Genomic DNA, 9,758 nt, shown 5'->3' with positions numbered 1-9,758 from the left:
GGAAGTCAGGAGGACCCTGAAGTTGGTGTGGAGGAGGGGCAGGGGTCCAGAGGTGGTACTGGTTATCTATTTCTGCGTAACTAATTAACAAAAAGGTGGAGCTGCTTAAACCAACAGACGGTGATTATCTCACAGTTTCTTTGGGTCAGAAATCAAGGTGTGGCTTAGCTGGGCGCCTCCAGGCTGAAGGGCTTTTATGGGGTGGCAGTTTTGCCACTAGCCGAGGCTGCGCTCCCATCTGAACGCTCAACTCTGGTGGAGGACCTGGTTCCGAGCTCGCTCCTGCGGTTGCTGACAGGAGTCAGTTCCTCACAGGCTGCTGGCTGGAGGCCACTCCTTTGTTCCTGGTCACGTGGCCCCATCCCCGGGTGTTCACAACAGGGGAGCTGGCTTCCTGCAGAGCAGGTAAGTGGGGGGAGGGCCCCCAGAAAGGAGCCACAGTCTTTGCGGAGCTGATGTCACTCCTGCCATACTCTCTCTGTTCTCCAGAATCACATCAGGAAACACACTCAAGGGCGTGATCCCCAGGAGGCGGGGATCAGCGGGGCCATCTTAAAGGGGAGGGGGCGGGAGGGAGTGTCTGGCGGGTTGGGCTGCGGCTGTAACTCTGTGGCTGTGCAGAGAGCGGCTCCCGTGGGTGGAGACGTGTGCTGGAGAGACCAGTAGGGCCCAGAGGGCGTAAGACCTTTTTAACCCAGATTTGTGAAGGTGGACTTTACCCTGGAGGGATGGAGAGCTTCAAGCTGGAGGCTAAAAGTTAAGATCTGACCTTAGAAAGATGACTGTGCTGTGGGGAGAACGGATTGGAGGGAGTAAGAGAGAAAGAGGAAGGCCATTGGGGGATTTTGAACTAACGTAGTGACTGAAGGAGTCTAGAGGTACGAAGGAGTTGGACTGACGGTCGCCACCTTCTAGGACACAAGTTCAGCAGTCTCTGGTATCCCCAAACTTCTGGCTTGAATAACTTGGGAGAGCCTTTCTCTGAGATATGAAACACAGAGGACAAACATGGCCAGGAACTCAATATTTGAGAAATAGTGGGTCTGAGGTGCTTCGTGGGACATCCGAGAGTAGATGCTCTGTAGGCAGTTGAAATGAGGGCATCTGCAGAGATTCCCACAGAAATAGTGAGAGATGCAGATTAGAGAACAGTAAGCACCCAGGCGCCGATCGTGAGTCGTGAGAGTGGATGATAGGGCCACCAGAGCTTCCAGGACACCCTGAGCAGCAACAGTGCTTTGAAAGACAGTACAAGAGGAGAGGCCAATTGTTATGCACGAAAGAAAGCCCAAAATATGCTGCCAGGGAGGAAAACCAGGAGTCACGGGAACCAGAGAGAACATGGGGTAGTAAGAGTGTCAAGTAAGGACTGCAGAGCCCAGTGAGCTGAAGCCTGGAGCAGGTGGGGAGAGAGGTGAAAAGGAATGTTTTCCAGAAATGCAAAGTATTGTTTAATATTTTAGAAGTTAAAGCTGCCATTTCCAAATTCCATTAAAAGACAAATAAAATAGATAAGCATTTAGACATCAGTTCCCCAAAGTTGCTCTTTGTAGCGGCAACTTGAAAAAAATCACCCAGGAGGCTTTTCAAAAATACCAGTTCCAGGGTATGTCCCAACCCTATAAAATTGGTCTCCCAAAAGGCTAGTAGATCACAGCTCTCCCTCCCTGGTTCACGGGAAGCCTCTCTATAAAGGCTCAGATGTTTACATCTTCAGGACAAATTGCTCCAAACAATAGGTGCCCTTAGGTTTCCCCTCACTGGGCAGAATGTGCCTAATTTCACTGGTCTCCTACGCCACACAGGATTTCTCTGGGCTCCTTAGAATGTTTCTTTAAAATTAGTTGAATCTCAAACTTATCAGTCCACAAAGAAATGCAAATAAAATATTATTTTTGTTCTATCAAGATGGCAAAAAAATGAAGTTTGATAATACCCAGTTTGAGCCAGCGTGCTGGGAAGCTGACTCATTCTTGCACCGCTGGAGGGGTTCAGAATCGAGAGCCTTAAATGTGGGCGTACCCTTCACAGTAATCCCACTTTTAGGAAAATATCCTAAGGAAATAATCAAGAGATGCAGTCAAGGATTTGGAACAAAGAATATGCATGGCAAAGCCATAATTGAGAAAAACCGGAAAGGACTTACGTGCCTCCCAGGTGGGGCTATTTCCACAAATCCTCCTGCATCTCTATGGTGGATGGGGCGCATCCAGCCATGCGGTCGTCCAGGTGGCAAATGTTTATTAGGTACCTACTTTGCATTAGGCACCTGCCTGGGTAAACAGAACAGGAAAGTTCCTAGCCGCCCCCGCCGGAAGATGCACTCATTAAATTCATACTCTCGTAAAACAAGTCTAAGATCGTTCACATTATGCTTTTTGAGGGGAAGCAGATTACACACTCTATCACCCCCGACTCTCTCATCCCCTGCCATAAGCAGTTACCAAATCCGAATATTTTTTCCTTCAGTGGCTCTCCCTAGACGATCTCTTCATTCCTTTTCAAAAGCAGATCCTAAGGCTCGGAGGTAACCTGATAACAGCGGAAAGAACACCCACATGGAAGTCTTCCGATTGGTTTCTAATTCCAGGAAGTTGCCGACTTTGGGCAAATCACATCACCTCTGGACTGTTTCTAATCAGAATAAAGAAAGAAAGGGCTGGACCCATCTTTCAGGTTCTCTGAGTCCAATAATTTCTGACTCTGTGACAGAAACATCCGTAGATGAGGGAGTCTTACGCCGCGGCTAGAGGGAGGGGAAGGTGGTGAACCCCTTGAGGATCTGCGCATCTCTGTCTGGGGAGTTCCAGGACAGAGAAAAGGCAAGGGGCCGTGTAGCTAGAAGGAGGGCAACAGTACAGAAGCTGACGGGCCTGTGGCTGGCGGGGAGGCCGGGCGGTGGCACAGGCTCAGCCCCAGGCCAGCTCCCTGCACGCTGCCCTCCTTCCCCTGGGCCGACTCCAGGCCCACCGCGTTGGTAAGCAGGCAACACCCTTCTTTTGAGTTGCTATTTCATAGTAATAAATAACAGCTAATAATTATTGGGTGCTTCCAGGTGCAAAACAGTGTGTAGTCGATTTAGTTACCTCACAACAAAAGTATGAGGTTCATGCTGCTGTTCCTGTTCTTAGCGCAAAACACAGGCTTAGGAAGGTTACAGAACTTAACGGGAAGTCGCTCGGCTAGTCGCCAGGTCCAGGGCTCTTCACCTGCATACCGGCCAGTCTTCCTCTTTTCCTGAAAAGGCAGTGGGACAGTTTCCCATTTTACCCCCTCTTTCCTGCTGCAGAAGACAGGAACTCGGGTCATTATGGTGGTAAGGGTTTATTAATTACCAACTGGGAGACTGAAATAAATAAACGGGGTTGCCGAAGTTTATGGATGGTCTTAGAATCTACTGGGGCCTCCTGTTTCCATTTAGAGCCCCCTTCCTCCAGCCCTCGTCCTCCACAGCGCCCTTCCTTGTCAGATCAGGGTGAAGGGTTAGCTCTGAAGGGGCAGTCAGGAAGGAACAATCGTCGTCCTTTCCTCAAAGGGAGAGAGAAATTTGCTACTCGGAGCTCAGATCTTGACACCCAGTTTGGACTTTGATCCTTGCAGCTAAGATCTGCTCTGAGAAATTTCCTGGGACCTGTTGAGGTTTGCTGCTACAAAGCAATAAGGAGTTTCGACATTAAGGTCTACTTAATTCAGGAATCTAAAAAGGCGGTTTAGTGTCAGGGTCCAATGAGCTCCTTGAAATTGTACAGGTGTGTATGTGCACAGGTGCGTTTTTCTGGGGAGAGTGTTCATAGCTCTCCTTGGATTCTCAGAGGGGCTTACAGCTGCCCATAGGTTAAGAATTCCAAGTGACAAGCGGGTGTTGCTAAGGTGGGGGGACAGTGGGCAAATCTGGTGGGAGTGGAAAAGGGAGGAGGGAAGGTGGGGGAGGGGTATTCAGGTAAGACTTCACAAAGAGGCAGGATTCTGGGATTGGGGGTTGGGGGAGCTAACATTTCTTGTGCTCTTACTGTGTGCCAGGCATTGTTCTAGACTAAAATTTACAAGGATTAGTTCATTCTTATAACAACCTTATGAGGTAAATAAGATTATTGTTCTGGCTTTGTAGATTCATTCATTTAATAAATATTTACTGAGCACTATGTATCAGGCACTGTTCCCAGAGCTGGGGCTACAGCAGTTAACAAAACAGTCAAAAATGCCTCCTTTGTGGAGCTTACATTCCTGTGGGGAGACAGATGAGGAAACCAGGTTCCCAGAGACTTAAGTGACAAAACAAGGGTCTTCAGATAGTTAAGCAGTAGAGATTTGAACCCAGGCAGTATGGCACCAGAAGCTGTTTTTTTTTTTTTTTTAAGGAATGTATAATAACCTTAAACAATTGAAAACTTAAGTTTTCTGTGCAACAAAAAATACCAAAAATTAAAAGGAAAGAGAAAATATTGACATCGTATAGAGCAAAGAATAGCTCAAAATGATTTTTTTTTTTTTGGTTTCTGCTTTATAACAGTGAATCAGTTATACATATACATATGTTCCCATATCCCCTCCCTCTTGCATCTCCCTCCCTCCCACCCTCCCTATCCCACCCATCCAGGTGGTCACAAAGCACCAAGCTGATCTCCCTGTGCTATGCGGCTGGTTCCCACTATCAAAAATGTTTTTAAACTATAAATCAAAGCCAAAACAGACATTAAAAATGAATGGGCAAAGATTACTAAAATAACTCAGAAGAGGAAATATACACGATCAGTAATGTTAAATACTGGCTTCCTGAATTAACATGGAAACATTCTGTTTATTGCTTGCACAGTAAGGAAGAGCTTTCCCTTGACAGTCTTAGTAACCTGTCAGAGGGCAAAGGGCGGAGCCTGGATATTTACTAAGGTTTTGGAGACTGGTCTAAGGCAGACCTTTGCATGGGGAAAGGGGGCTTGGTTAGGTTTGGGTAGGACCATGATCTAATAGTTTGGGATTAACTGACACAGCCATGCAAGGGTTTTAAGGAAAGGAGTTTAAAGAATCACAACAGCATGCCAGGTAGAAACCTAGAAGCAAAAATGCAAGTTGGCTTTCTTTGAAGGAGTGTGTAACTGTGACTGCAGTCGTGTGCCTGCAGTTCTTCATGCTAGGCACTTGTTGGGTTTATCTAGATTTACCTGACCTGCTTCCGATCTTTAGCATAGATGTCTTTAGTGCTTGTGGATAAACAGGTGATGGTACACCTGTTTAGAAGCCCATAGAATGAGGTAGAAGGGAATGATTGGTAAATCAAGTTATTGGGTTTTCCCTTTTTTTTAAACCCCATTTTAATTACAGTGTATGTATTCTCAACTTTTCAGTTAGATTTTTAAAAATTCTTGAGGTGTTATTGACATTCAACAAATTTCACTTACTTAAACTATGTAATTTTGTTTTGACATGAGTATGTACTCGTGAAATTATCACCACAATTAAAATTATGAATATATCTGTTACTTCCAAAGTTTCCTTGGGCCTCTGTCAAACTCCCCTCAGCCCCCATTTCCAAGCAGCAACTGATTTGTCATCTGTCACTATAGATTATTTGCATTTTTGGTTTGATTTTATACAAATGGAACCCTATAGTATGCATTCATTTTTTGCCTGGCTTTCTTTACTCAGAATAATTGTTTTTAGATGCATTTATGTTGCTTCATATATTAATAGCTTAGTCTTTTTTATTGCTGAATAGTATTCCATTGTATGGCTATATCACAAATTATTTATCCACTCATCTGTCTGTCGATGCCAATTGGGTTGATTCCAGTTTTTGGCTATTACAAATAAAACTGTGATTAACATTCATGTGTAAGTATTTGTGTAGACATATACATATGCTTTTATTTCCCTTCAGTATTTAATTACCTAAAGAATGGCTGGATCATGTGGTAGGTATATGTCAAAGTTATTATTATTTTTTGGCCACAGCTTGCAGGATCTTACTTCCACAACCAGGGATCGAACCTGTACCCCCTGCAGTGGAAGTGCGGACTCAACCACTGGACCGCCAGAGAAGTCCCACAAAGAGTGTACATTTGGGCAGAGACTACTTAGTCTGGGGCCTGGCAGATTTGTTCTCGTCTCCTTTCAGGCCAAAGGCCTTTGCCACAAATATGTTCCACTAGATCCTTGGTTAGGCCAAGAAGCATACAAGCTTGATTTCTTTCTTCGTTATTTATTGGAGCCGGAGGTACTGGAGCAGCACTGTATGTCTTGTATCTGGCATTGCTCAGTCATTTGGAACAGAAAGAATATCCCAGAACCCAGAAGAAATTGAATCCCAGTGATCAATATATGTTCTACTCAGTGAATGTGGATTACAGCAAACTGAAGAAAGAAGGTCCAGACTTCTAAATGAAATGTTTGACTATAAAGCTGCTTAGAATGAAGGTGTTCCAGAAGTTATCTGTAAAATTTTCTAATTAACCAGGAAATATTTCCCCTCTACATACATGAAATCACGTTGGTGTATTGTGTTGGCATTTACACTGATTAATAAATGTCTGAAACTTGAAAAAACAAAAGCATACATACATTCTTTTTTTTTTTTTTGCGGTACGCGGGCCTCTCACTGTTGTGGCCTCCCCCGTTGCAGAGCACAGGCTCCGGACGCGCAGGCTCAGCGGCCATGGTTCACGGGCCCAGCCGCTCCGCAGCAAGTGGGATATTCCTGGACCGGGACACGAACCCGTGTCCCCTGCATCGGCAGGCGGACTCTCAACCACTGCGCCACCCGGGAAGCCCCTTAATTTTTTTTTTTTTTTTTGCAGCCCCTTAATTTTTGTTAAGTCTAATTTATCAGTTTTTAAAATATTTATTTATTATTTTTTTAAATTTTTGGCTGCATTGGGTCTTATTTGCAGCACACGGGATCTTCATTGTGGCATGCTGGATCTTTCCTTGTGGCGCTTGGGCTTCTCTGTATTTGTGGTGCACAGACTTTTCTCTAGTTGTGGCCTATAGGTTTTCTCTCTCTAGTTGTGATGCGCGGGCTCCAGAGCGTGTGGGCTCTGTAGTTTGTGGCATGTGGGCTCTCTAGCTGAGGCACACGGGCTCAGTAGTTGTGGCGGGTGGGCTTAGTTGCCCTGCAGCATGTGGGATCTTAGTTCCCTGACCAGGGATTGAACCGGCATCCCCTGCATTGAAAGGCAGATTCTTTACCACTGGACCGCCAGGGAAGTCTCGATCAATGTTTTTTAAGGACTGTATCTTTTTTCATATCTAAGAAATCTTTGCCTAACCCAAGGTCATTTACCATGTGTTTTCTTTCAAAGTTTTTTAATTTTAGGATTTTCATTTATATCTATGATCCATTTTGAGTTGATTTTTGTATATGGTGGGAGGTGTGGATCAAACTTCATTTCTTTTACATGTAGCTATTCAATTGTTCCAGGACCATTCACTGAAAAGACTATCCTCTTTGTCGCTTAATAACCCTTGAACTTTGTTGAGCAATTGACCATATATGTTTGGGTCTATTACCATACTCTTTGTTCTGTTCAATTGATCTATTTGTCTGACTTTACCTCAATTTCCCCACACTGTATTTATTAATCACTGTAGCTTTAATGTAAGTATTGAAAGCAGGTAATATACGTCCTCCGAGTTTGTTTATCTTTTTCCAAGTTATTTAGGCTCTTCTAGGGCTTTTGCATTTCTACATTAATTTTAGGATCAATTTGTTAAGTTCTACGAAAAAGACTGCTGGGAGTTTGAATGGGATTGCATTGACTCTATAGATCAATTTGGGGAGAACTGACATCTTAATAATATTGAATTTTCTGACCTAGGACCACACTATATTTCTCCATGTATTTAGGACTTCTTTAGTTTCCCTCAGTAGTTTTCAGTGAGCAAGTCTTACACATTTTTTGTCAAACTTATCCCCAAGTATTTCAGATTTGCACTGCAATGCTATTGCATATAGAAATACACCTGATTTTTGTAGATTGACTCTATATCCTGCAACCTTGATAAGCTCACTTATTAGCATCAGTAACTTTTTAGTAAATTCCATAGGATTTTCTACATGGACCATCGTGTCATCTGTGAATACAGTTTTACTTTCTTTTCAAACTTTACGCCTTTTTTTTCTTGTCTTATTGCACTGACTAGAAACTATAGTACAATGTTGAACAGAAGTATTAAGAGTGGATATCCATGCCTTGTTCTTGATCTTATGGGGGAAGCACTCAGCATTTCCCCATAAAGGATGATGTTAGCTGTAGGTTTTTTGCAAATGACTTTCAGTATTTTCTGATCCATGAACACAGTATATCTGAGGTGAGGAAGTCCACTGAGTTTTTGGGGTTTTTTTCCTAAACCATGAATGAACATTAGAATTTGTCAAAAATTTTTTGTGTATATTGGGATGAGCATATAAATTTTTATTTTTTAATCTGTAACTGTGGTGAATTATATTCCTTGACTGAATGCTAAACCAACCTTGCTCTCCTTGATAGACCCCAATTAGTCATGACATATCATTTTTATCACTGGATTTGAATTACTAACACTTTGTTAAGAATTTTTACATCTACATTCATGAGAGTTCTTGGTCTGTATTTTTCTTTTCTTGTAATTTCTTTGTCTGATATAGGTATCAGGGTAATGCTGGCTCATGGGATGAGTTGGGAAGTATTACCTTGTTGTGGGCTGAATTGTGTCCTCTCGGAATTCATATGTTGAAGTCCTAACCCCCAGTACCTCAGAATGTGACTGTATTTGGAGGTAGGGTATTTAAAGAGCTAAGTTAAAAAGAAGTCATTAGGGTTGGCCCTCATCCAATATGACTGGTGTCCTTTTAAGAAGAAGAAATTAGGACCCAGACATGCACTGAGAGAAGACCATATAAAGACAGAGGTAAGACGACCATCTATAAGCCAAGGGAAAGACCTCAGAAGAAACAAATCCAGCTGACACCTTCATCTCAGACTTCTAGCCTTCAGAATAGTGAGAAAATAGCTTTCTGTGGTTTAAGCCAGCTGCTGTTACAGCAACTCTAGCAAACTAACACATACCTCATCCATTTTCTGGAAGACTTTGATTAGAATTTTCATTATTTCTTCCTTAAATTTTTGATAGAATTCACCAGTGGACGGCTTCCCTGGCACCCTCTCCAGTGGTTTCCCAGCAAGTTCTGGGCTATGCCACCTCTCCATGGATGTTTCCCTGGTGCCTGACAGCAGATTCCAAACAAGTGGCACTGGTGCAGCATCTCAGTAAACTTCTTTACCATCCAGTGGGCCATGGCTGTGCCCTCTTAATATTAAAAGTCTGACTCTCAGCCTAAGGGGGAGGGGGCTTTTTTAGGTTTGCCTTGCCTCAGCCCTACGGTTAGTGGCTGCTTCCTATATATGCTGTTCTTGTATTCTTTAGAGTTCTTTTCATTGCTTAATAGCAAATAGTCCATAATTCCAATTTCTTATTACAGTAGTCTGTGATGGTTAATTTTATGTGTCAACTTGGCTGGGCCATGGAGCCCAGATATTTATCAAACATTATTCTGGATGTTTCTGTGAAGGTGTTTTTTGGATAAGACTAACCATTTACATTGGTGGACTTTGAGTAAAGCAGATTACCCTCCATAATGTATCCTATCAGTTGAAGGCCTTAATAGAGCAAGAAGGCATTCTGCCAGTCAAACCCCTTTGAACTCGAACTACAACTCTTTCCCTGGGTCTCCAGCCCACCAGCCTACCCTGCAGATTTTGGATTCACCAAGGCTCTACAATTGT

The 9,758-nt window shown here is 43.4% G+C and overlaps 1 pseudogene; it reads left to right on the top strand.

Annotated features, from left to right (window-relative positions):
• Positions 1-6,134: 6,134 nt before the first annotated feature.
• LOC113632312 (cytochrome c oxidase subunit NDUFA4 pseudogene) lies at positions 6,135-6,540 on the top strand (annotated as a pseudogene).
• The last annotated feature ends 3,218 nt before the right edge of the window (positions 6,541-9,758 follow it).

Source organism: Aethalodelphis obliquidens, unplaced genomic scaffold, assembly GCF_003676395.1.
Source record: "Aethalodelphis obliquidens isolate GAN/ISIS:26980383/991018 unplaced genomic scaffold, ASM367639v1 scaffold36, whole genome shotgun sequence".
Classification (NCBI taxonomy): domain Eukaryota; kingdom Metazoa; phylum Chordata; class Mammalia; order Artiodactyla; family Delphinidae; genus Aethalodelphis; species Aethalodelphis obliquidens.
Note: the sequence above shows the minus strand (reverse complement) of the source record. Positions and strands in the feature narration are given on the sequence as shown.